This window comes from Oryctolagus cuniculus, chromosome 10 (assembly GCF_051225735.1).
Source record: "Oryctolagus cuniculus isolate XC-2025 breed Fujian yellow rabbit chromosome 10, ASM5122573v1, whole genome shotgun sequence".
Lineage (NCBI taxonomy): Eukaryota > Metazoa > Chordata > Mammalia > Lagomorpha > Leporidae > Oryctolagus > Oryctolagus cuniculus.
In genome coordinates, this window is record NC_142876.1 from 48,414,114 (window position 1) to 48,440,188 (window position 26,075).

General features: G+C 37.3%; 1 pseudogene; it reads right to left on the reverse strand.

The window, feature by feature from the left end:
* Positions 1-26,075, reverse strand: part of LOC100346110 (cytochrome b-c1 complex subunit 2, mitochondrial pseudogene) — a 198,278-nt pseudogene that overhangs the window by 143,699 nt on the left and 28,504 nt on the right.

Genomic DNA, 26,075 nt, shown 5'->3' on the forward strand with positions numbered 1-26,075 from the left:
AATGTAGCACAATGGAACAGAATTGAAGGTCCAGAAATCAATCCACAAACCAATCTTTGACAAAACATCTAAATTAAATCCCTGGAGAAAGAGTACTCTCTTTAGCAAATGGTGCTGGGGAAATTGTACCTGTACAGACAAAAGTATGAAAAGAGACCCTTACCTTACACCTTAAACAAAAATCAACTCAACCTGGATCCAGTATCTAAGTCTATGACCTGATACTACCAAATTAGTAGAAGAGAACTCTGCAAGATATTGTCATAGACAAAGACTTCTTGAAAAAGACCACAGAAGCACTTTGGCAGTCCAAATCAAAATAGACAAATAGGGTTACATCTTCTGAGAAGCTTCTGCACAGCAAAGAAAACACTCAACAAAGTGAAGAGGTAACTGACAGAATGGATGAAACTATTTGTATACTATGCAATTTATACAGGATTAATATCTATAAAGAGCTCAAGAAACTCCACAACAACAAAGTAAACATCCAGTTAAGAAATGGTCAGAGTACTTGAACAGGCATTTTTTCAGAAGATGAAATTCAAATGGCCAACAGATGAAAAAATGCTCAGGATCACTAGTCATAGGGAAATGCAAATCAAAACCAAAGTGAGATTTCACCTCACCCCAGTTAAAACAACTCTCATACGGAAATCAACAAACAGTAAGTTTTGGGAGTATTTGGTGAAAAAGGTAGCCTAATCTATTCTTGTAGGGAATGTAAACTATTGCAGCCATTGTGTAGGACAGTATGCAGATAACTAGAAAACTGAAAATGGATCTACCATATGACCCAGCAATCCCACTTCAGGGAATTTACTTAAAGGAAATAAAGTCAGCATTTGAAAGAGTTATCTGTACACTCAAGTTTATTGCAGCTCAATTCACAATAGCTAAGATATGGAATCAGCCCAGATGTCCATCAACTGATGACTGCATAAAGAAATTGTGATATATATGTAGCATGGAATGCTACTCAGCCATAAGAAAAGAATAAAATCATGACTTTTGAAACAAAATGAATGTAATTGCAAACCTTTAAACTTAGTCAAATAAGTACGTCTCGAAAAAATATCATTTTCCCCTGATTTGTGGTAACTAATAGAGTAAAAAAATGTAATATATATGACAAAAATTAAATATATATGATAAAAATTAATTTTGAGATTCAATAATTATTTATAGTCCTTGTCTGTATTGTTGAGGAACAGGGCTTTGTTTTTTTTTAGCTATATGTTGAATTTTTTACTTAGTGTAGGGTTAATCCTATGAGTATAAAATAAACTGAAAGTAGATCATTGTAAAAATTTTAAAAAATAAGAAAAGAAGGAGGAAACAATGTGGGAACCTAGTGGAGGTCTAGTAGAGTGGGAAAATCTCTATGCTCCTAAATCTGCATTCATGAAATACATGAAATGTATTTACCTTACCTGCTAACTACCTGTTCAGCTGTGCGGAATTACTTCCCTTCTGAATCAAAAAAAAAAAAAAAAAAAAGAAATTGAGAGTGATTTACCATGCCTAACCTGGGAGTATCTCCTTTGTCACACCCTTAACCCTGAGAAAACAAACAGAGCTCTCAGGCCACACCCATCTCAAGCCTCTAAGGCTCCATCAAAAGCAGACAGTCCACTTAATACAGTCATAGTATAATAAGAAAAAAACACCACAGTGAGGGAAGAAGAATCCAAAGAATATCTCCACAATGCCAAGCAACAAACGCAGAAACTGAGGAAACAAGAACAAGGAAGACATTATGACACCCCCAAAAGAACAAGACACCCCAAGCCAAGATTATGAAGATGATGAGATGGAAGAAATGCAAGATACGGATGTCAAAAAATTTATGATAAGAACATTTAGAAGTTTTCAAAAACAAATGCTTGAGCAATGGAAATCCTTACTGGACAGGATAGAAAATCTAATTCGTGAAAATGAAATCTTAAGGAGGAATCAAAATGAAAAGCAGAAACTAGTAGAACAGGAAAGTGTGATAGTGAAGAGAAATATGAAATGAAGAACTCCATAGATCAAATTACGAACACATTAGAGAGTCTTAAAAACAGAGTCAATGAAACAGAAGAGAGAATATCGGACGTAGAAGACAGAGCACATGAAAGTATACAGTCAAACCAAAGAAAAGAAGAGGAAAATAGAAATCTAAAAAATATTGTTGGGAATCTACAGGATACTATTAAAAAAAAAAAAACATTTGGGTTCTAGGAGTTCCTGAAGGCATGGAGAGAGAGAAAGGATTAGAAGTCCTTTTTAGTGAAATACTTGCAGAGAACTTCTGGGGTTTGGAGAAGGACAGAGACATTCCTTTCCTCTCTCTCTCTCTCTCTCTCTCTCTCTTTCTGCTTCTCTCTTTTTCTCCTACTTTCTTATATTGCAAGCTTACGTTATTGATTATAAATAGCTTTTTCTGAACACAAGCATTCAATGGCATCAATTTTTTCTTTTATTAATGCTTAAGCTGTATACCACAGGTTAAGATATGTTGGCTATTGGTTTATTTCTTGTTTTTTTTTTTATCTTTTATTTAATGAATATAAATTTACAAAGTACGACTTATGGATTACAGTGGCTTCCCCCACATACCGTCCCTCCCACCCACAACCCTCCCCTTTCCCACTCCCTCTCCCCTTCCATTCACATCAAGATTCATTTTCGATTATCTTAATATACAGAAGATCAGCTTAGTATACATTAAGTAAGGATTTCAACAGTTTGCTCCCACACAGAAACATAAAGTGAAAAATAATAGATGATTTTTTTTAAATGATGATGAAATCAGAGCAGACCTATTGTCATGTTTAATCCCAGTGAGAGTCAAGTTGGGAATTGATAATTTCTTTTTTTTTTTAACAGAGGATCAGTTTAGTATGCATTAAGTAAAGGTTTCAACAGTTTGCACCCCCATAGAAACACAAAGTGAAATATATTGTTTGAGTACTCATTATAGCATTAAATCTCAATGCACAGCACATTAAGGACAGAGATCCTACATGAGGAGTAAGTGCACAGTGACTCCTGTTGTTGACTTTACCAATTGACACTCCTGTCTATAGCATCAGTAATCTCCCTATGCTCCAGTCATGAGTTTCCAAGGCTATGGAAGCCCTCTGAGTTCTCCGACTCTTATCTTGTTTAGACAAGGTCATAGTCAAAGTGGAGGTTCTCTCCTCCCTTCAGAGAAAGGTACCTCCTTCTTTGAAGACCTGTTCTTTCCACTGGGATCTCACTCACAGAGATCTTTTGCCAGAGTGCCTTGGCTTTCCATGCCTGAAATACTCTCATGGGCTTTTCAGCCAGATCAGAATGCCTTTAGGGCTGATTCTGAGGCCAGAGTGCTGTTTAGGACATCTGCCATTCTATGAGTCTGCTGAGTATCTCACTTCCCATGTTGGATCACTCTCCCATTTATTTATTCTATCGGTTAGTGTTAGCAGGTACTAGACTTGTTTATGTGCTCCCTTTGACTCTTAGTCCTTTCATTATGATCAACTGTGAACAGAAATTGATCAGCGGGACTAGTGAGATGGCATTGGTACATGCCACCTTGATGGGATTAAATTGGAATCCCCTGGTATGTTTCTAACTCTACCATTTGGGGCAAGTCAGCTTGAGCATGTCCCAAATTATACATCTCTTCCCCCTCTTATTCCTACTCTTATGTTCAACAGGGATCACATTTCAGTTAATTTTCAACACTTAAGAATAACTGTGTATTAATTACAGAATTCAACCAGTCATATTAAGTAGAACAGACAAAAAAACTACTAAGAGGGATAATGTATTTAGTTGTTCATTAACAGTCAGGGCTATGCTGATCAAGTCACCGTTTCCCATAGTGTCCATTTCACTTCAACAGGTTTCCTTTTTGGTGTTCAGTCAGTTGTCACCGATCAGGGAGAACATATGGTATTTGTCCCTTTGGGACTGGCTTATTTCACTCAGCATGATGTGTTCCAGATTCCTCCATTTTGTTGCAAATGACTGGATTTCGTTGTTTCTTACTGCGGTATAGTATTCTACAGAGTACATATCCCATAATTTCTTTATCCAGTCTACCGTTGATGGGCATTTAGGTTGGTTCCAGGTCTTAGCTATTGTGAATTGAGCTGCAATAAACATTAGGGTGCAGACCACTTTTTTGTTTGCCAAGTTAAATTCCTTTGGGTAAATTCCAAGGAGTGGGATGGCTGGGTCGAACGGTAGGGTTATCTTCAGGTTTCTGAGGAATCTCCAGACTGACTTCCATAGTGGCTTGACCAGTTTGCATTCCCACCAACAGTGGGTTAGTGTCCCTTTTTCCCCACATCCTCGCCAGCATCTGTTGTTGGTAGATTTCTGCATGTGAGCCATTCTAACCAGGGTGAGGTGAAACCTCATTGTGGTTTTGATTTGCATTTCCCTGATTGCTAATGACCTTGAACATTTTTTCATGTGCCTGTTGGCCATTTGGATTTCCTCTTTTGAAAAAATGTCTATTGAGGTCCTTGGCCCATCTCTTAAGTGGGTTGTTGGTTTTGTTTTTGTGGTGTTTCTTGATCTCTTTGTAGATTCTGGTTATTAACCCTTTATCTGTTGCATAGTTTGCAAATATTTTTTCCCATTCTGTCAGTTGTCTCTTCACTTTCCTGATTGTTTCTTTTGCAGTACAGAAACTTGTCAATTTGATGTAATCCCAATAGTTGATTTTGGCTTTGACTGCCTGTGCCTCCCGGGTCTTTTCCAGAAATTCTTTGCCTGTGCCAATATCTTGAAGGGTTTCTGCAATGTTCTCTAGTAACTTGATGGTGTCAGGTCGTAGATTTAGGTCTTTAATCCATGTTGAGTGGATTTTTGTGTAAGGTGTAAGGTAGGGGTCTTGCTTCATGATTCTGCACGTGGAAATCCAATTTTCCCAGCACCATTTATTGAATAGACTGTCCTTGCTCCAGGAATTAGCTTTAGATCCTTGATCAAATATAAGTTGGCTGTAGATGTTTGGGTTGATTTCTGGTGTTTCAATTCTGTTCCATTGGTCTATCCATCTGTTTCTGTACCAGTACCATGCTGTTTTGATTACAACTGCCCTGTAGTATGTCCTGAAATCTGGTATTGTGATGCCTCCGGCTTTGTTTTTGTTGTACAAGATTGCTTTAGCTATTCGAGGTCTCTTGTGCCTCCATATAAATTTCAGCACCATTTTTTCCAGATCTGAGAAGAAGGTCTTCGGTATCTTGATTGGTATTGCATTGAATCTATAAATTGCTTTTGGGAGAATGGACATTTTGATGATATTGATTCTTCCAATCCATGAGCATGGGAGATTTTTCCATTTCTTGGTATCCTCTTCTATTTCTTTCTTTAAGGTTTTGTAATTTTCATCGTAGAGATCTTTAACGTCCTTGGTTAAGTTTATTCCAAGGTATTTGATTGTTTTTGTAGCTTTGTGAATGGGATTGATCTTAGAAGTTCTTCCTCAGCCATGGCATTGTCCGTGTATACAAAGGCTGTTGATTTTTGTGCATTGATTTTATACCCTGCTACTTTGCCAAACTCTTCTATGAGTTCCAATAGTCTCTTAGTAGAGTTCTTTGGGTCCCCTAAATAAAGAATCATGTCATCTGCATGTGGGTGCCAGTTCTAGTCCTGGCTGCTTCTCTTCCCAACCAGCTCTCTGCTCTGGCCTGGGAAAGCAGTGGAAGATCGCCCAAGTTCTTGGGCCTGTGTACCCATTTGGGAGACCCAGAAGAAGCTCCTGTCTCCTGGCTTCAGATCAGCGCAACTTTGGCCATTGTGGCCAATTGGGGAGTGAACCACCAGATGGACAATCTCTCTCTCTCTCTCTCTCTCTCTCTCTCTGCCTTTCCTTCTCTCTCTGTATAACTCTGACTTTCAAATAAATAAATAAATCTTTAAAAAAATACATATAGAGTAGCAGGGACTTGAACCAGTGCCCATATGGGCAGTTTAACCCCTTACACCACAATAATGTCAGTCCTCATGGGATAAAATGTCTTATGGTTTGAAGTTGGAATTGAATATGTTCAGCTTGTGCCCAAGTCCACTAGTGGCCTTCCTTTGATTGAATGGACATTTTGATGATATTGATTCTTCCAATCCATGAGCATGGGAGATTGAACCAGTGCCCATATGGGCAGTTTAACCCCTTACACCACAATAATGTCAGCCCTCATGGGATAAAATGTCTTATGGTTTGAAGTTGGAATTGAATATGTTCAGCTTGTGCCCAAGTCCACTAGTGGCCTTCCTTTGATTGAATGGACATTTTGATGATATTGATTCTTATTCTTCTGAGAATTGTGATGAAGGCAAATTGGGCTCCAGTCATCTGGTGACAGTTACTTCTTTCTCAGCACTCAGGTTCCTGGAAAAGAAACTCCTGAAGACAAGATCAAACATCAAAATGGTATCTGTAGGGAGGATGAATGACCTCATCAGTCTTGTGTTCAAGGACCCTGTAGGTCTGGCCATGCTACTTCCTCAATTTAGTAAGTTAATTTTAGTGAAAGCAGCACGAAACTTTAATAAGGGAGGAAGGGTAGGAGACTGTGGAAGACTAGGGCCAGATATTATCTAACAGCTGCATCACTGTATAGAATATCAGTTTCATTATCCTCACATAGTTGCAAGGGCTCATCTAACTGAAAGACTAATTGTTATTCAAAGACTTATTTAAAGCTGGGTAGCTTTTCCGGGCTGAGTTCAGAAAGATGCTGAAAAGAAGGAATCCACATCCAATCACTGGATTTGGAAGTGGAAGAAGGGAGTCAACTGCCAAGGAGTCCTATAGGATCTAGAAACTGAGAATGACTCTAAGTTACCCAGCCATGAGACTGTAAATAGGGCTAAAGGAGACCACAATCCTAAAACTTCAAGGACCTACCTGAATTCCACTAAAAATATATCAGAAACAAATTCATTCTCAGAGGTCCCAGAAAGGAATGTAACATCTCAAACCATTTAATTTCAATTCAGTGTGTATCAAGAACACTGTAAAATACTAACTGTATATACTTTAAACCACTAAGTTTGTGGTAGGTTCTAATGGCTTCCAGAGAAAAGCAGCATACATTTCTAGTGAATTTTCATTTGTTCCCAGTCACTGTATTCGGTTGCTAAATCTTGCATTTAGTTTTCTCCTTTTAAAGAATGAATTGCTTTTTTTGGTAAGCAGGTAAATACTTTGCATAACAGCTTGATCTTTTCAAAATTTGTATTTAATATCAGGTTTCGCCAGAGTTAGCACAATTGCTAAGGCATGGCTGTTTTATGGTCCCCACTGGTTTTTCAAAGTATTTTATTTATTTGTTTATTTATTTATTTATATATTTATTTATTTGACAGATAGAGTTAGACAGTGAGAGAGAGACAGAGAGAAAGGTCTTCCGAAGCCAGGAGCCAGGTGCGTCCTCCCAGTCTCCCATGCGGATGCAGGGGCCCAAGCACTTGGGCCATTCTCCACTGCCCTCCTGGGCCACAGTAGAGAGCTGGACTGGAAGAGGAGCAACCAGGACTAGAACCCGGCACCCATATGGGATGCCGGCACTGCAGGCAGAGGATTAACCAAGTGAGCCACAGCCTTGGCCCCAAAGTATTAATATAAGTTGCTGTACTCTCTCTCGGCCTTGTGGTGCCCTGGAAATGGCTCATTATTTAATTTACAACAAATATTATTTTCTTTAATTACATGATTTTTCAATTAATACATATGCAGATTAATGATGAGTAAAATTCTAGATGATCCTAGTGCAGATGTCTGAAACTATTTCTCTGAGTTACTCTTTTCTTACCATCTAGCCTAATAGTTCCAGCTATATCAATTGACTCAACATCTACCTCTATTTCTTTATCTCAACAAAATTGCAGTTTCTACTTGGGACAAATTTCCCCTCTGGAAAAGGACTCCAGGCAGAAAGCCAGGAACATAGTATGAATAATCTCTTTTGTTCCCTTCTCCAAGTGATAAGACTTTTACTCTACATGATATCCAATGTATGATCATCATTTCATAAATTTTCACTTACATTCCAGTTTTTTCTTTGTTTATAGCTTTGTCTCCAATGAAAGGCTGGTTATACTATGCTGGGTTGAAATATATTTATTTGCTGTTTTGAGACAAAATCATTTTTCTAGTAAAGATTTTTTAAATTTATATATATATATAAAACTTGACATGACTTTAAGATAGATATATACATACACACATACACATAAACATACACTTAGACACATACATGATACAATTTTTTTAAAGATTTATTTCATTTATCTGAAAGACAGAGTTACAGAGAGAGGTAGAGACAGAGAGAGAGAGGTTCTCCATCCGATAGTTCACTTCCCAATTGGCCGCAACGGCTGGAGCTGCTCCTATCCAAAGCCAGGAGCAAGGAGCTTCCTCCAGGTCTCCTATGTGGGTGCAGGTCCCAAGGACTTGGTCCATCTTCAACTGCTATCCCAGGACATAGCTGAGAGCTGGATGGGAAGAGGAGCAGCTGGAACTAGAACCAGTGCCCATGTGGGATGCCGGCGCTTCAGGCCAGGGCTTTAACCCGCTTTGCCATAGGTTAGGCCCCAAAACATGAAACAGTTTTAATAGCTATGTCATAACAGTTTTTATGTACCTGCACATTTTCCAGAGATCTCTCCCAGGCTGTGAATATGAAATTTTATCTATTAGGAAATACATTATAATTTTAACAAAAAATTTCTCACTTCAAAGAAAAAAACAAAGTTAATAAATAGGTAGATGAAGAAATAAATTAAGCATATTTGTTATACAGTCAATAAAAAAGTCTTATTTTGCAATAGAGACACAGCTATCCATTTTTATGCATAAACAAGATTCATATCACTAACCAATATAAGGAAGCCAATATTTAGGAAGCAAACCCTATTTTTAAAGCAAAGGAGTAATTTAGTGAGAGCTGATTTAAAATGATTGACCATAAAAACTGTGTACTTTGTAGTGTGGATGAGAGAATCTAGAACCAGAAACCAATTGGGACACTCCTGCCTTAATCCAGGAATAAAGCTTAATAAGGACTTGAAATATAGTAACAATAATTAATGATATAGGAAAAAAGGTAAATGTATCTAGTTATCTTTTTTAACAATTAAAATAGTGCTATCTGTCAAATTATCACTAAAAATCCATCAATGAAAGATTTAAATTAGTAGAATTTTATAACTGTTAATAGTTTATACTTCAAAGGGAAGATAAAGGAGCTAAGATAAAATGTTCCTCCACTAATGTCTTGTAGCAAATCCATTAGAAAAACCATTTGTATCTAATTGTCTAATCACAACAGAAGACTAAGAGTGGCATATCTCTAATGGGATTACAGTAGATTATAATTCAATACCCTGTACTCAGATATAGCCTGCTTATAGTAATAACCTTGGAAGCCATTTCATTTAATTTACTTAGAATGGAAAAAGAAGGAGAAATTTTCAATAAATGTGAACCAGGACTCATGATGGTTTGTTTGTATCTTTTTAATAAAAAAAAAACAAAACCTGACTTTAATTATTGCATTTATCTTCAACCATAAAGAAGAAATGTGTTTCAAATTGGGGATCTAATAGATATAAACTAAGACTCCTTTGAGTAAATGGAGAAGCTGTGTGAAAACAGACACAATATATTCTGTGTTCAAACAAGATAATAAGAAATCTTTACACAGGACATCTACGTTGCAAAACTTTCAACAAATCTGTAAGTACTCTAGCACTCTTTGGTCCATTATAAAATTCATTTTGCTGTTTATAAAGTGTGGGTAGATGAAAGATTTTTTTTAACTCAAAACTTTATAAATATTTCTTTTATTTGAGAATTCACCAAATACTTTCCTCCTACATATTCCATAAAATTCTCCTGCATATTTCATAAATAAGGTTTTCAGACCACAGCCCTATGACAACTTTTTGTTTCCAATAACTACTCACTACAGTGACTGGTATATTTCTAAATCTATTATCTATTACAGTTTTCAGCTTTAACATCCATATCAGTTTGTACTCCCTCCCCCTTACTTCTCTGTACTCCAGTCTAGTAACATAGTCTTCCTACCATGGAGCATCTATATGGCTAAGCCTCTCATCTTTTAATATTTGATTAAATAATATGTTGATGAGCACTACTTTTAATCATTCATTTTGTGTTTGTGATAAACATGTATACAATTATATTTTAATTATTTTTAAATGTAAAGTTTAGTGGCATTAAATACATAAAACCATTGTACAACCATTATTACCATTCATATTTAGAACTATTTCATCATTCTAAACTGAAACTCTGTACCCATTATATACTACTTGTCTAGTCCCCCACCAGCTTACTAGCATGTTACTTCTTTGCATCTCTATGAACTCAAGTTTCCAGGTGCTTCATATAAATAGAATGATGCAATATTTGCTTTTTGTGACTGGTATATGGCATTAAACATAATTTTCTCTCTCTGTCTCTGTCTCTCCTTTCTGTAACTCTCAAAAAAATAAATAATTTTTTTTTTAATTTTAAAAAAAGGCAAAGAAAATCTGTTTTAGTCTCTGCTTTCCCTTATTTTTGCATCTAGCCCAGAGGTGGCAATGCTGGATCATATGGTAATTGTTTAATTTTTGAGGAATTGCCATACAATTGAGGAAAGTGATGGCAAAAAAGTAGAGACATTGAGTAAATATAAAGTAAAGAGACAATTAGGAAATAGAAACAATGAAAGAGGGAAGAAGTCAAATGGACTTTGCTCTGTGGGTTGGTTGACATTTTGGAAAATAATGCCATTTATCAAAATAGAAATTATAGGAGGAAGTATACCCTTGTAACTTTATTATAATGGAATTTTATAAGCACCCATTTTAATAAAATATTATTTTATAATCTCAAGTGTTATTGATTTTGGTAAGCTGAGTATTTTCAGTTATACATATATAGCCATCCTGGACTTTGATTTCTGCAAGGAAGAATGTTTCCAGACTGAAAAATTTGGATTTGCTCACAGTCCCTAGTATGATGTTAAACAGCTCCTGTAAGACTAATGATAAGTCCTCTAATTATTCTCCTTGGAAATTAGTTTTCTGTATCAGGTAGGTATATTCATACTTATAATCAATCCAGCTGTCTGGAATGCTTAAAATTACCCCCCCAAATTAGAAGTGTCATGATTTTTTAATGTTTTTAATGATACTTGATGAATATCTTAGGACCAGAGCTTAACATTAAAACAAAAAAGAAATATTTAGTTCTTACAGTGATAAAGGAATTGTCAGTCCATTTTCCATTGCAGGAACACAACAGTTGCATAAGTTATAAAAAGAGTATTTTTATTTTAGTTTACGGTTCTGGTGCAAGTTTAGCGTCCCATATCCAATGATCCCTTATTGCTGGGGGAGTTCCAAGGCAGTGAAGGCATTATGTATATCATCTTCTAAGGCTATTAAGTGTTCAATCACAGATTCCACCCTGATGAACTTGTCAAATGCTACTCATCTCCCAAGGCCCTGCTTTAAACACCATAGTTGGATTAAGTTTCTACTCTCCTAATACTTCACAATAAAGTTTGAAATGCAAGATCAGTTTTAGATAAGCCATATTCAAACCATACCAGGAATATTGATTTTTTAAAAAAATCTTAATTGGTTGAAAACATATTTATAAGTAACAATGAAGATAGAAATAATACTTTTTCTTTTCCATTTCAGAATATTCTCTGTAATCTTCTGAACAAGTTCCCATAGAGGGCATGGTCATCGTTAGTTACTACCTTCTTCTCCCAATGAATCGCATGCTAGTCTGTACATTCATGTTTACTGATGCATTGCTAAGAACTCATTATTTGATCAAAATGGCTTTTCAAAATAATGTATTTGGATTTTCTTCTTGCTTGGACCTTTAGGAATAAGCTGATTTTTATAATAGTCAAGTTAATATGATACATTTTACTTTGAAATAGCAAGCCCTATCCATGATTCCTAGTGGAGGAACATTTACAGATTTTGTAAATTAAGTCTCAGATAGCGGTCATCTGCAGTTAGTGTTAGTTATACTCTTCATTTGAAAAAATTGTCTCCAACACTCAGACTTTTCTTCTTCCACAAAAGCTGTCTTATCTTCCCTCTTCTCTTACTTCCTTTGTTTTCTTTCATTTTCATCTAGCATTCATCTATGTTTGTTATACTTCCTGCTAGGTTCCTAAAAAACAAAGATGAATGATACACAGTCCTTGCCGTTGTATTATCCGCTAAGCATCAAGTAAATGTGTATAAGTAAAAGACAATTAATTAATAGTGAAATGATCAAGGGTCCAAAGAAACACACAAAGGGTAATGATTTACTCTGTAGGTGAATATCAGGTGCTTCCTAGAACTGATCTGAGTACTGCAGGAGGAATAGGTTACTCACCAGAGAAAAGGTTAAAAGGCATATCTGATAGAGAAACCAACCTACAAACCACAAGCTGTCAGAGACGTGTACTTAGGGGACAATAGTTGGAACAGACAGTGCTTTCAGAAATGTCTCGAGATGTCTCTGGGAATTTAAATAGAACTAGAATATAAAGCTCTTGAAAGTCATGATATGACACTTAGAGCCACTAATAAGAGAGGGCAGAGTCAACAAGGTTATAACAATTTCCATACACACTCAGCTGAGAGGTGCTGTGAATGTAGGAGAACAGCGACCAGTGAGAGTGCCTTTACAATGGGAAAGGGAAATGACAATATTTGAAGAAGAATGCAGGATATTAAATATTAATAAAGTTGAATTGGGTTACACATAAAATAAAATTGAACTCAAAATGGCTTTAATAATAAAGGAGTGTCACTGAATCACATAGCAAGAACTTAAGCAGATTCAGGATTTTGAGTGAAGGTTTTAAAATATTGCTCATGGGCTTTGCTTCTTTCATTTCCTGGCCTCATCCTTCCATAACATCAACTGACTTCCCATTGTGGTTGTAAGATCTTGTCCATTGAACATTAAGTGCTGATTATGCAGCCACTATGACTACTATAGCACCTAAAGACTTTAATTTGTAGGTGAAGCATAGCAAAGATTGTCTCTGGCCAATGCCTGTATTTGCATCAAGAGGGCAGTTGTATTTTGAAACCAGAAAGGACATCCCTAAATTAAAGCAGAACAAAAGTTAGTAGTTGGGAGTAATATGACTTTTAATACAATATCCCAGGTAGGAAGTGACTAAGTGTTGAGAACTGTGAACTCTAGTGCTGTGATCTGACTTTAAGGCTAGGCTGAGTTATTTTAGGAAACTGAAAGGATGGTAAGAACTTGAAAAAATTAAATTCCACCAACTGAGCAAATCTGGTTGAGTAGAATTTTTATTAATGGAAAATAAAAGTTGATAATTTAATGCACATGGTATGTGCTCCCGATCATTATTTGGCAGATATGGTACATATCAGAATTGAAAGCTTGAAATCTACTTAATATGTGCTACAAGAGAAACACAAATGTAAAGTCATCTCCTATATTACCAAAGGGAATTTTTAATATGTGCTCTACCTTCAGATTGTAGATTAAGTATTCAAGAGTCCAATTATAATCTTTAATTTACTTATACATACTTATTTAAACCACATTTCATATAAAATAATAATGAAATTATTTTATTCACACTTTAGTTTTCAACTTCAGATTCACATTACTGGAATGACATTTTGGAATTTATGTAACACAGATATTTATGGATATTATCTTCATAATTATAGATAGGAGGGCAATGTTGAACTATGTATTATACTGTCATTTATAATTTTATCCATAGTCATAAGTAAACCATCCATATAATCTCAGAACATTTTTTTGAATATCTTTGTAACTTTTACTATAACCATTTATTACATCTATAAATTATTTAACAACCTTATTTATAGTGATATGCAGCCTTAATCTGTAAGGTCATGCTCCCAGGAATAATGACTAATTGGTGTTAATTTTCTTTACTTCTTATTTTGCTTTTTTATGGGTGACTTCTGCAAGTATTTCAAATTAGCATTGATTAAAGTTATTTCAGGCTAATATGTGTTCTCTCAATATCACTTCAATGCTTTGAAGAAATTGGAAAAAATTAAAAAAAAAAAACACTTTCAGAATATGAGTTATGTGGTATAAATTCAAGTACAAATAATATTTCTTGTGGAGATTTTTTTTAAGGCTGTGTGAAGGGAGAAAGCCTACTAGCATATTTGGAGTCAAAATGGTATTCAAATGTTTAAAAGTCTCCTTCTGCACATTTTAAATGTACCTAGAATTCAATATGACCAAAACAAAACTTAATATCTTTCCTTCAGAAATTGACTTTTTCCCTATACTCCAATTCTCAGAGAAAAGTAACAATATTGACCCATTTCCCTTCCTCATCTCCTACATCTAATTTGTCTCCAAACTTCTCCATTTCAAGCTCTTCAGTATCTATGATACCCCTTTTTCTTTTCATTGGTCCTGCCTCATATTAGACATCGTCATTTATTCGCTAAACTATTGTAAAAAATCCACAAACTGCTATCCTTATTTCAATTTTTCAGACTGTGAACCAAGTTATACTCTTTCTCAAGTTAAAGTCTTAAAATGAGCAACTGAAATTTTAGTTCCCTGATTTTATCATAATAACTAACTGTAGTTCTTGATCCAACTTCTGTTTCAAACTTTGCAAACTTTTTACATGGGGATGCCTTTGCTTGAAATGTTCTTTCCAGGATTTATGCCAATATGTATTCATAATTTATAAAGCCTTCTCTGTCAGAATGACCGTGTGTCTAATTCTGTACCTGCAGCATATATACTATATACCCCTGCACACCACAATCACATTGTCCTTTGCTTTCATATGTATTTTCCATCAGTCTCTGGAGTACTCAAGATAAAAGTCATATTCCATTCTTGTTTATCCACTATAAACAACAGAGGGAAGACTAAAACCTTATGCTGTATGAGTGAATGACTGAAGATAAGAAATTAACTAAAATTATGCCTTCTGTCTTCCAGTTTAATAAAGAAAAACAGCATTTTTTAGAAGTAGCATTTTCTAGAAGTAGGAAGTTGGTGATGATGCTGAGTTTGATGAGACTGTGAAAAATGAAATGTATTTCATGAGCGCCATCAGAGAGAAGTACAGTAATTATCCAGTAGTATTGAAGGTCTTAAACTGGAATATAAACTATGTTTTGATAAACAATAAAACCTCATCTTTTACTCTACAGTAGCAGCAGAGAGCAGCAGGAAGAAAAATGACTTAAAATTGAAGATGCTCATGATCATTATTTAAAATGAGTCACCATAAGCTTTGCAAGAGAACGAATAGTACTCTAAAATTTTTCAGTTGTCTATTTATAGCATTCCTTCAAATATCAATCCCTTCTTTAGCTATATTTTTCTGTAGGCAATATTATTTGATTTTAAAAATGGTAATCATACCAGCCTTAAGTATATAGTTTTGGGGATTGGGTGTTAGCCACAGAAATTAGAATGCTATTTCGGCACCTGCATCCTGCGTCAGAATGCCTGGTTAAAGTCCTGGCTTTTCCACTTCCAATATAGCTTCTTGCTGTTGGGAACTCCGGGGGCAGCATGTGATGGCACAAGTGTTTTGATCTGGCCACTAACATGGGAGACCTGGATTGAGTTACCAGCTCCCAACTACAAATCAATGTAGTATTCAAACATTTGGGGAGTGAATCAAATAATAAAAGATTTCTTTTTGTCTGTTTCTCTGCCCTTCAAATAAGGTGAAAATAAATGAATAAACTTTAAAAGCATGTAGTTTTTCCAAAATAATACATATTTATTCAAGCCGTCTTGTGGTTTTATGCAATTTTCAATATTTAAAAAAAGTTAAAAAGTGTCGTTGGCTAGCTAAAAAAATCAATTTTAAAAATAACAGAAAGATCAGAAAATATTTATTTTATGTATATTGTGCAAGAACTCTACATATATGCTTTTTCTGTTTGTTCTGTTAAAAAACAATGAATGTTGGGGCCAGAACTATGGAGTAGCGGGTAAAGCTGCTGGCATCCTATATATGCACCAGTTAGAGTCTCGGCTGCTCCACTTCCAATCCAACTCTCTGCTATGGCCTGGGAAAGCAATGGAAGATGGCCCAGGTTCTTGGGCCCCTGCACAAGTGTGGGAGACCCAGAGGAAGCTTCTGGCTCCTGTCTGCAGATCAGCACAGCTCTGGCCATTGTGGCCAACTGGGGAGTGAACCAGTGGATGGAAGACCTCTCTCTCTCTGCCTCTCCTTCTCTCTCTGTGTAACTCTGACTTTCAAATAAATAAATAAATAAAAAATGAACACACACACACACAACTACTTCTGATTTAATGAGAGTAATATTGAAAATACAGCTGCTCTTTTTATATGTTAAAAGGATCTTGTAGTTAACAAACATGAATAACCAAATAAGAAATGCTTGAAAACTGAAGAGGGAACTATCAAATGTCAAAAAGATAAACTTTTTTTTTTTTTTTTTTGCCAGAGTATTTTGGATTTCCATGCCTGTAATACTCTCTTGGGCTCTTCAGCCATATCAGAATGCCTTAAGGGCTGATTCTGAGGCCAGAGTGCTGTTTAGGACATCTGCCATTCTATGGGTCTGCTGTGTATCTTGCTTCCCATGTTGGATCATTCTCTCCCTTTTTTATTCTGTCAGCTAGTATTTGCAGACACTATTCTTGTTTATGTGATCCCTTTGGTTCTTAGTCCTATCATTATGATCAATTGTGAACAGAAATTGATCACTGGGACTAGTGAGATGGCATTGGTACATGCCACCTTGATGGGATTGAATTGGAATCCCCTGGTATGTTTCTAACTCTACCGTTTGAGGTAAATCAGTTTTATTTTATTTTATTTTATTTTATGAACATAAATTTCCAAAGTACAGCTTATGGATTACAATACCCCCCCATAACTTCCCTCCCACCCAAAACACTCCCTCTCCCACTCTCTCTCCCTTTCCATTCACATCAAGATTAATTTTCAATTATCTTTATATACAGAAGATCAATTTAGCATATATTAAGTAAAGATTTCAACAGTTTGCACCCACACAGAAACACAAAGTGTAAAATACTATTTGAGTACTAGTTATAGCATTAATTAAACACCTAAGAGTAACTGTGTATTAATTACAGAGTTCAACCAATAGTTTTAAGTAAAACATAAAAAATACTAAAAGGGTAAAGTATTAAGTTCTTTTTTTTTCTTTTTTTTGTTTGTTATATAGTTTTTTTATTTAATAAATGTGAATTTACAAAGTGCAACTTTTGTATTGTTGTGGCTCCCCCCCAACCTCCCTCCCTCCCGTGGCCCTCCCCTCTCCTACTCCCTCTCCCATCCCGCCCTTCATCGAGTTTCATTTTCAATTTCCTTCATATACTGAAGATCAACTTAGTATATACTAAGCAAGGATTTCAACAGGCTGTACTCACACAACTGCACAAGGTATAGGGTATTGTTCGACTAGTAGTGTTGTTTTTAAGTTTCATAGTAAAACACATTTAAGGACAGAGATCCTACGTGGGGAGCATGTACCTAGTGACTCCCGTTGTTGATTTAACAATTGGCACTCTTATTTATGACGTCAGCAATCACCCGAGACTCTTGCTATGAGCTGTCTAGGCTATGGAAGCCCCTTGAGTTCACCGATTCTGAACTTTTTTAGTCAAGGCCATATCACAGTGGAGCTTCCTTCCTCCCTTCATAAAGGTGCCTCTCTCCTTGATGGCCTGTTCCTTCTGCTGGGGTCTTGTTCACCAGGATCTTTCATTTAGATTGTTTTTTTGCCACCGTGTCATGGCTTTCCATGCCTGTGAGACTCTCATGGACCTTTTAGCCCGATCCGAATGTCCCAAGGGTTGATTCTGAGGCAGGAGTGCTGCCATTCTATGAGTCTGCTGTGTGTCCTGTTTCCCCCGCAGGATCATTCTCTCCCTTTTAATTCTATCCTTCATTAGTTGCTTACACTGGCCTTATTTGTGAAAGCTCATCGATACATACCCTATCTTTTTGATCGGTTGTGTATTTATACTTATCACTTTACCAAGTGCGCTGGCATTGGTACTTGCCTCCTTGGTAACAAAATGGAGGAAGCTGGAAAACATCATGCTGAGTGAAATAAGCCAGTCCAAAAGGGACAAATATATGTTCTCCCTGATCGATGGCAACTAAATGAGCATCTAAAATGATACCCATTGAAGTGAAATGGACACTATGAGAGACAATGACAAGATCAGCCCTTGTCTAGACTGTTGAGGAACAACTTACTATTTTATTCCTTTTAGTATTTTGTTGTTGTTGTTGTTGTTGTTGCTCTGTTTGTTCTACATAAGACCACTGATTGAACTCTGTAATCAATGCACAATCATTCTTAGGCGTTTAAAATTAACAGAAAAGTGATCTCTGTTAAACATATGAGTGGGAATAAGAGAGGGAGGAGATATATAGGTTGGCACATGCTCACTCGGACTTACCTCCAATGGTGGAACTAGAAATGTGCCAGGGGATTTCAACTCAATCTTACCAAGGAGAAAAGCTACATTATTTTTAAAGATAACATGCTAAGATAATTAATCATTTTTACATAATTATATATCAAATTACTGAAGAAATAAAACAAAATTTGAGGGAAGATTATAAGAAGGGCTTTTCCCCAAAGATTTTCTTAGGTAAACATTATCACTTCCTTTTTCACAATTTTGAGGTGTTTATACACACATACACACACACACACATATACACACACAAGAATATACAGGAGAGGGCTTTTTTGACATTAAAATTTAATGTGCAGTAATTCAATAATGTCCATTCTAACTGTTGTGAGCTGATATAATTCCCCTGTGTTTTCTGTTTCAGAATCATGATGTCTCAGGGAGAGAATATGGGGACAGGAAGAAGTGATACAGAGAACTTGTTTTTTCCTACCCTGCCCCAAGAAGAAAATGGCTATCACTTCCTACTGTGAGGAAGGGTGTTTGCTGAATTCTAACTGGCAATTCACAAAAGAGCTTTCTGTAAACAGGAGCTTAACATTTAACTGCTAACATAAGAAATTTAGAGTAAATTGAATTTCCTATGGCCTTCCAGGTCCAGCAATGGAAATCAACAAGCTGAAGAAGCCATGACTTGCTGTTGCTAAGTTACAGCAAATACCCATTGTAATGCATGTGAATGCACATTAATTCCAAGTACTGTCATTATGCACTGTGGTAATACAAAAAAGAACAAATAGATTTAAAATGATTTCTTAAAACATTCAAAGTAAAGCAGTCAAATCCTTTTGCTCCATTTTTCTCTTTGTCTTGTTTATTTTGCTTTATTTTATTGTTTTCATTAAAACTTAACAGTACGAAGGGAAAGGAAAAGTGGCTTTACAGGTAGAAATATAGCATACATCATATTTCAAGCTATGAGATAATAAAATGAAAAGCAATTCTGAGAAGCAAATGTGAATATACACAATAGAAACGTAGAACACACCTTTAATATTGTCTTACTGCTCAGTAACAGCACAGTACTGTTACTGAGCTTGCTCAGAATGAGTTTTATTTTGAGACTGAAATTTACACTTTAAAAAAAAAAATGTTTTATTTGAAAGGCAGGGTGGCAAAGAGAAAGGCAGAGACCAAGAGAGAGATCTTCCATCTGCTAGTTAACTCCCCAGATGTCCCAGTCAGGGCTGGGCCAAGCAGAAGCCACCAGCCAGGAGCTCTAATTGGCAGGAAAATTGAATGAGAAGTGAAGTATAGACACCATCCTGTCACTCCAGTTTGGGAGGTGAGCATCCAAGTGGCATCTTAACCAACTGCACCACAAGACTTGCCCCAGAAACTTAACAACTTTTACCTGAATTAAATGATTACATGGATCTATAAAAACCATGCTCAATAGGCTAATCCTCCACCTAGTGGCGCCAGCACACCAGGTTCTAGTCCCGGTTGCCCCCCTTCCAGGCCAGCTCTCTGCTTTGGCCAGGGAGTGCAGTGGAAGATGGCCCAAGTGCTTGGGCCCTGCACCCCATGGGAGACCAGGAGAAGCACCTGGCTCCTGCGGCGGCCATTGGAGGGTGAACCAGTGCCAAAAGGAAGACCTTTCTCTCTGTCTCTCTCTCTCACTGTCCACACTGCCTGTAAAAAATAAAAATGCCTATAATAACCAATATGAACAAGCAGTGCAGCATGCTATGAAATCACATACCAGAGAGGTTTGAACCAGTCAGGAACATCAAAGGGATGAAAGGAAATTAATCCCTAAAATGAGAGAGCTTTAGGATGAGGTGGCAGTGAGCCAGGCAAAGGAGAACTCAAGAAAGCCGGTTAATGGCATGATTGGAAACAAAATTGAGGCCAATACAGGATGTGAGCTAAACACCTCTGAGAAATGAGATGACTGAGGTAGGGATCCATTCTTATGAGGGCACTTCAAAAAGTGTGTGGAAAATGGAGCTATACATAGGTTTCTTTTGGTGCAATACTTTTTCATGGTGCATACATGTTTCATGGTACACATTTTCCATGAACTTCTTTGAAGATCTTGCATCTAATGCTTTGAACAACAGGCTAAGGAATTTGGTATTTTCCTAATAAATATGTAAATTTATTAAAATAATAGAAGTTATTGATAAGGAGTAAAGTCTGTTTGTTAACCATTGCTGCCAAAGGTGCTGATCTTTTGAGAAGACAAAGGTTTATTATTGGCTAGTAAGGAAGCAGGAAAAATGGCTCAACTAGGACTTGCTGACCAGGGGGCTGGGGAAAGCTATATGCATTAGGTAGGAGAAAAACTGGTATGCTGAAATGGGCAGCAAGACAAGTTCTGAATGGAGGGGACTGGAAAGAGGCCAGCTTGGTAAGATGGATTTCTAATTCCGGATTTCTGTGTTTAAGGGGCCTCCTGCTTCTGAAAGAGTCCCAGTATATTTAAGTTCTGGTGTTGCCCTGGTTTCTTTGGTTCTGCCACTTAGATTTTCCCTTTTCTGTACATGTCCAGATTGCATGACAGGAAGTTTTCTGTCTGGGTTCTTATGTGTATATATGGCCATGTGCTAGAAAGCAGGGACTTAAAAAAAAAAAAAAATGATCAAACCTGAGGTAGGCAGGCATTCGGGTTAAAATCAATCAGGTTTGTGAGCTGGAAGACCATGCCTCCGCCACATTCTTGTGTGACCTCATGCCCTACCTAATACCTTCACCAAGCCCCTGTGTGACCTCATGCTCCTACCTGGCCACACCTGGGTGCCCACCAGCCAATCAGGTTAATTAACCACTCCTTTTTGGAAGTGGATTAAAAGCCTGGGACAAGGTGTGTCCCACCTTCTCTTCTTCCCTGGCCTCTTTCCAGGAGGGGGCTTGCTGTAGTCCTGCACCTCCAGGGTGCGTGGCCTTCAGGCCACCCACCCTAGTCTTCCAGGCCTAGATGCTCCTCCTCATGGCTGGTTCCTTGTGCTCGGTATGAACCCAGATTTACCTCTCTCTCTTAAATAAAGCTCTCACTCTCTTATGCATCTTTCTCATTAAATAAAGGCTTAAAGTGTACCATGCTTCTTCGTTTATCTGTGCCGGTATTTAGAATTCTTCTTTAAATACTAGGCAAGAACCCTCTAGGGCTTATTAACATTGGAGATTTATTAATAAGCATATGGTGATATCGTATGGCAACCCAAATTCTGGTAGCGTATGTGGCACCCCAGATGGCACTTCTGGGGAACTTTAAAGGGCCACATTTTTGTATAAATTTTAGGGGGTCATCTCTGATTTCAAAACCTATTGTGAAAGAATAAGACAGGGAGACTTTGAGGAAAGGAATGCGGAAATACAGCCTTGAATTTGGGAAGTCAGGAGGAAATCAACTAAGAAGCAGCCAGATATCATAGGTAGTATTTTTTGAAAAGTGGAGAAAAAAGTAAACATGGACAAAGCCCTTTAAAGGACAGTGCTAACATAGTTTGGAGTGGATGACAGTTTATCTTAAAATGATGATAGCAAGATGCCGGTCAATAGATGGGTTTGGAAAAATTTACAAATTAACATTAGGAAATAAAGTGATACACAGAATTCAAGGTGTTAGGTATGGATGTGTAAACGTTTATTCCTATAGAGATACTTTTCATAGGTTTGGGAGTGAGGGAAGAATTCAGTATTCAGTACTCTAGATTGAAAGTGAAGTTCAACAAGTTCTAGATTGGTGCTTGAAAATGTGTGAGATGATGGGATAGGGTATAAATTGAAGCATGGAGATCAATTCATTAAGGACAAGTTACAGAATGAAAAAAGAAAGGAACCAAAGAATAAACATTGAGTAAATCCAATGTCTAATGAACATGAATAGAGTAACATTTCCAAACGAGAAGCTAAAAAATAATGACGGACGTCAGAGGAACAGGAAAATGATGTGTTGGGGGGAGAATATTTTATGGGTGGATTATTTTAAAATGTGGAGTGTTACTGAAAGGTCAATTGAAAAGCGTACTGGAATATTCCCCGCAAACTTAGAGACAAGGAGGTAAGTCATTGGTGATTCTAATGAAAACTGAGACTAAGGGCAGATTGAAGTGAGTTGATAAGTGGATAAGAAGTTGAAAATAATGAAGAAAGAAAACACAGAAAACTTCTTGGCGAGTTTATTAGTTTTTCTCTAATTGCCCAAAATTTGATCTTCAATATGATTAACAGAATATTATTTTCTTTTATCACATAATGAAAAAAACTGACATGACTCTAACATATAGGTACTGCATTGTATCATCCAAAAAGAAATGAGTGTCACTAAATGGCAGATGCTAGTACGGTTGGGGGTATTTCACAGGTCTTGCTAACAACAACAGAAAACAAATGAAAACAGAATTCAACTAACCATATGGCTCTCCCAATTTTTTTTAGAATTTTTTTTTTTATTTACTGTATGCTTGCTTCTGCCTCTCAGTAAAAACCTGTTTAAACATTGTATATTTTCCACTTGACTTGTGAGTTTGATTATACCCAAATTTCATGTGGTTTATACTTGGCTGCTTTGTAGATACAGAGAGGAAATCAGAGTATTTCTTTCCTATCACTCCTATTTCTCTCATGTTAGAATTTTCAAAATTGCAGTGGAGAGCACTAAATGGAAAATGTGAGATGTTCATGGCATTGGATAATGCATTTTTTTAAAAAAATGTGCAATGGTTTGTTCTTCCCTATCAATACTGAATATTACCCTCAAATTTCTTTCACCTTTCGTTAGAGATTAATGAAGCTCTCATTATTACACTTCTGTTTTCCATTTTCTGCTTCCAGGTGGTATAGTGGCTGTCAACATGTGAAACAGAATATGGATGGATCAAACACATCTGGGGAAGTAAAGAAATCAGGAACGTGTGAGAAGGTCAGGAAGACGGGAGGTGATTTTATGTTGGGTCACTCTGCAATGCTTTCCTATCTAAAAAGAGGCTTATGCATCAGATGTAGAATTGGAGTAAGAAGTAGATACCACCTATTTTTTTTTTTTTTTTTTGACAGGCAGAGTGGACAGTGAGAGAGAGAGAGAGAGACAGAGAGAAAGGTCTTCCTTTGCCGTTGGTTCACCCTCCAATGGCCGCCGCGGCCGGCGCGCTGCACCCGGAGCACCGCGCTGATCTGAAGGCAGGAGCCAGGTGCTTCTCCTGGTCTCCCATGGGGTGCAGGGCCCAAGCATTTGGGCCATCCTCCACTGCCTTCCCTGGCCACAGCAGAGAGCTGGAGGGACTAGAACCCAGTGTGCCGGCACCGCAAGTCAGAGGATTAGCCTAGTGAGCCGCAGCGCTGGCTGATACCACCTATTTGCTCTGTGAGTAACAGTGATTTCTCAGGCCAGGGTAAGGAATGGCCTTTAGACAAGTTCAAGCAACTGTAGTGAAGACAGCAGTGCCAAGTGTGGAAGAGCAAAATGTGTTGGTAAAAATGAATTAGGGCCCAATGGTAGAGAATATTGATTCACAAACTGTCACCCAAAGCATGTATGAATATATAAAACTCAGGTTGACTTTGTGCACACCACTGGAAAATCAGTTTCATGAATATTTTATGATGGAGATAGAGAACAAATACTAAAACAATTTATTTAAAATAACATTCAGTGACTAGAAGAATACTGATTTTTTAAAAAATTGTTTAATCTCAAGTTCTATGAAAAATGTATAAATTAACAAAACTCCTCTTTGTTCTGGACTTCAAGATGCTTACATCTGTTCCTCAACTAATCAAATTTGTGGTATGTTGAAAGAAAATTGGCCGGTGCCGTGGCTCAATAGGCTAATCCTCCGTCTTGCGGCGCCGGCACACCGGGATCTAGTCCCGGTCAGGGCGCTGGATTCTGTCCAGGTTGCCCCTCTTCCAGGCCAGCTCGCTGCTGTGGCCAGGGAGTACAGTGGAGGATGGCCCGAGTACTTGGGCCCTGCACCCCATAGGAGACCAGGAAAAGCACCTGGCTCCTGCCTTCAGATCAACATGATGCGGCGGCCATTGGTGGGTGAACCAATGGCAAAAGGAAGACCTTTCTCTCTCTCTCTCTCTCTCTCTCTCTCTCTCTCTGTCTCTCTCTCTCTCACTGTCCACTCTGCCTGTCAAAAATTAAAAAAAAAAGAAAGAAAATTGCTTGGATGCACATATTTGTGCAATAACAATATTACTTAACCTATTAATCTGTCAATATACTAATTTATTTGAACAAAACTTTAAATTTCAATGTGCTACAACATCTGAACTTAGGATTAACATGAGTTAATGTCCAACAGATTCACGTGACAGTTAACTTCAAGTCTCACAAAATAAGGGTTCTCTCACCTCTAACTAAATGACAGGCATCACCACTTCATGAAGAGACAAGATAAGTTTATGAGGTAAACAACACATTTCCAGGGATCAAGTTTGTTGTAAAATAGCCTTAGGAATTGAAAATTACAAAAGTTAGAGTGGGTGGGTAGCCTAGTCAGTAAACCACCCACGTTTCAAATTGGAGTATCAGGGTTTGATTCCTGGCTAAGGTTCCTGCCTTAAGCTTCCTGTCAATGCAGACAATGGGAGACAGAGGTGGTGACTCAAGTGATTGGGTCCCTTGGGGCCAGCATTGTGGCATACTGGGTTAACAATCTGCCTGCAACTTCAGCATCCCATAAAGACGTTGGTTTGTCTCCTGGCTGCTCCACTTCTGTTCCAGCTATATGTTAACAAGCCTGAGAATGCAGTAGAAGATGGTCCAAGGGCTTGATCTGCTGCCACTCACGTGGGAGACCTCTAAAGCTCCAGCCTCTTGGCTTCAGCCTGGCCCAGCCCCAGCTATAGCAAACATTTTAAGAGTGAGCCAGAGGATGGAGGATTTTTCTCATTCTCTCTTTCTTTCTTTCTCTCCTGCCCCCTGCCCCATCACTGCACCTTTCAAGAAAATAAAATTTTTTTAGAAAGCCCATATGAACATTTAAAAATATACAATTGATATATTTTATGCGTAATTTTTCTCTATACATTTTTTGAAGATTTATTTATCTATTTGAAAGGCAGAGTTACAGAGAGGCAGAGAGAGAGAGAGACAGGGAGAGAGAGAGAGAGAGAGAGAGAGAGAGAGAGAGAGAGATATTTCTTATATCCTCTGGTTCACTCCCCAAATGGCCATAAGGGCTGGAGCTGGGCCAATCAAAAGCCTGGAGTCAGGAAATTCTTCTGGGTCTCTGATGCAGCTTCTCTTGGGCCATTTTCCCCTGCCTTCCCAGGCCATAGCAGAGAGCTGGATCGGAAGTGGAGCAGCTAGAACTAAAACCAGTACCAATATGGGATGCCAACACTGCAGACAGCAGCTTTACCCAATAAGCCATAGGCTAGCCCCATATTTTGATATACTTTTATGATAAAAAGTGAATTTTGGAAAAATAGTCTTATTCTATGGAAAATCATTGATGTTTTGTTTGATTATATTCTCTATAATTTAGCAATGATAGAAAATTTTATTGAGATGCTAAATATGATAAATGCTACCAAGAACGAATGGGGTTTAAGACAGAAGTAACCATCTGTGACAACGCAGCTTCCCATA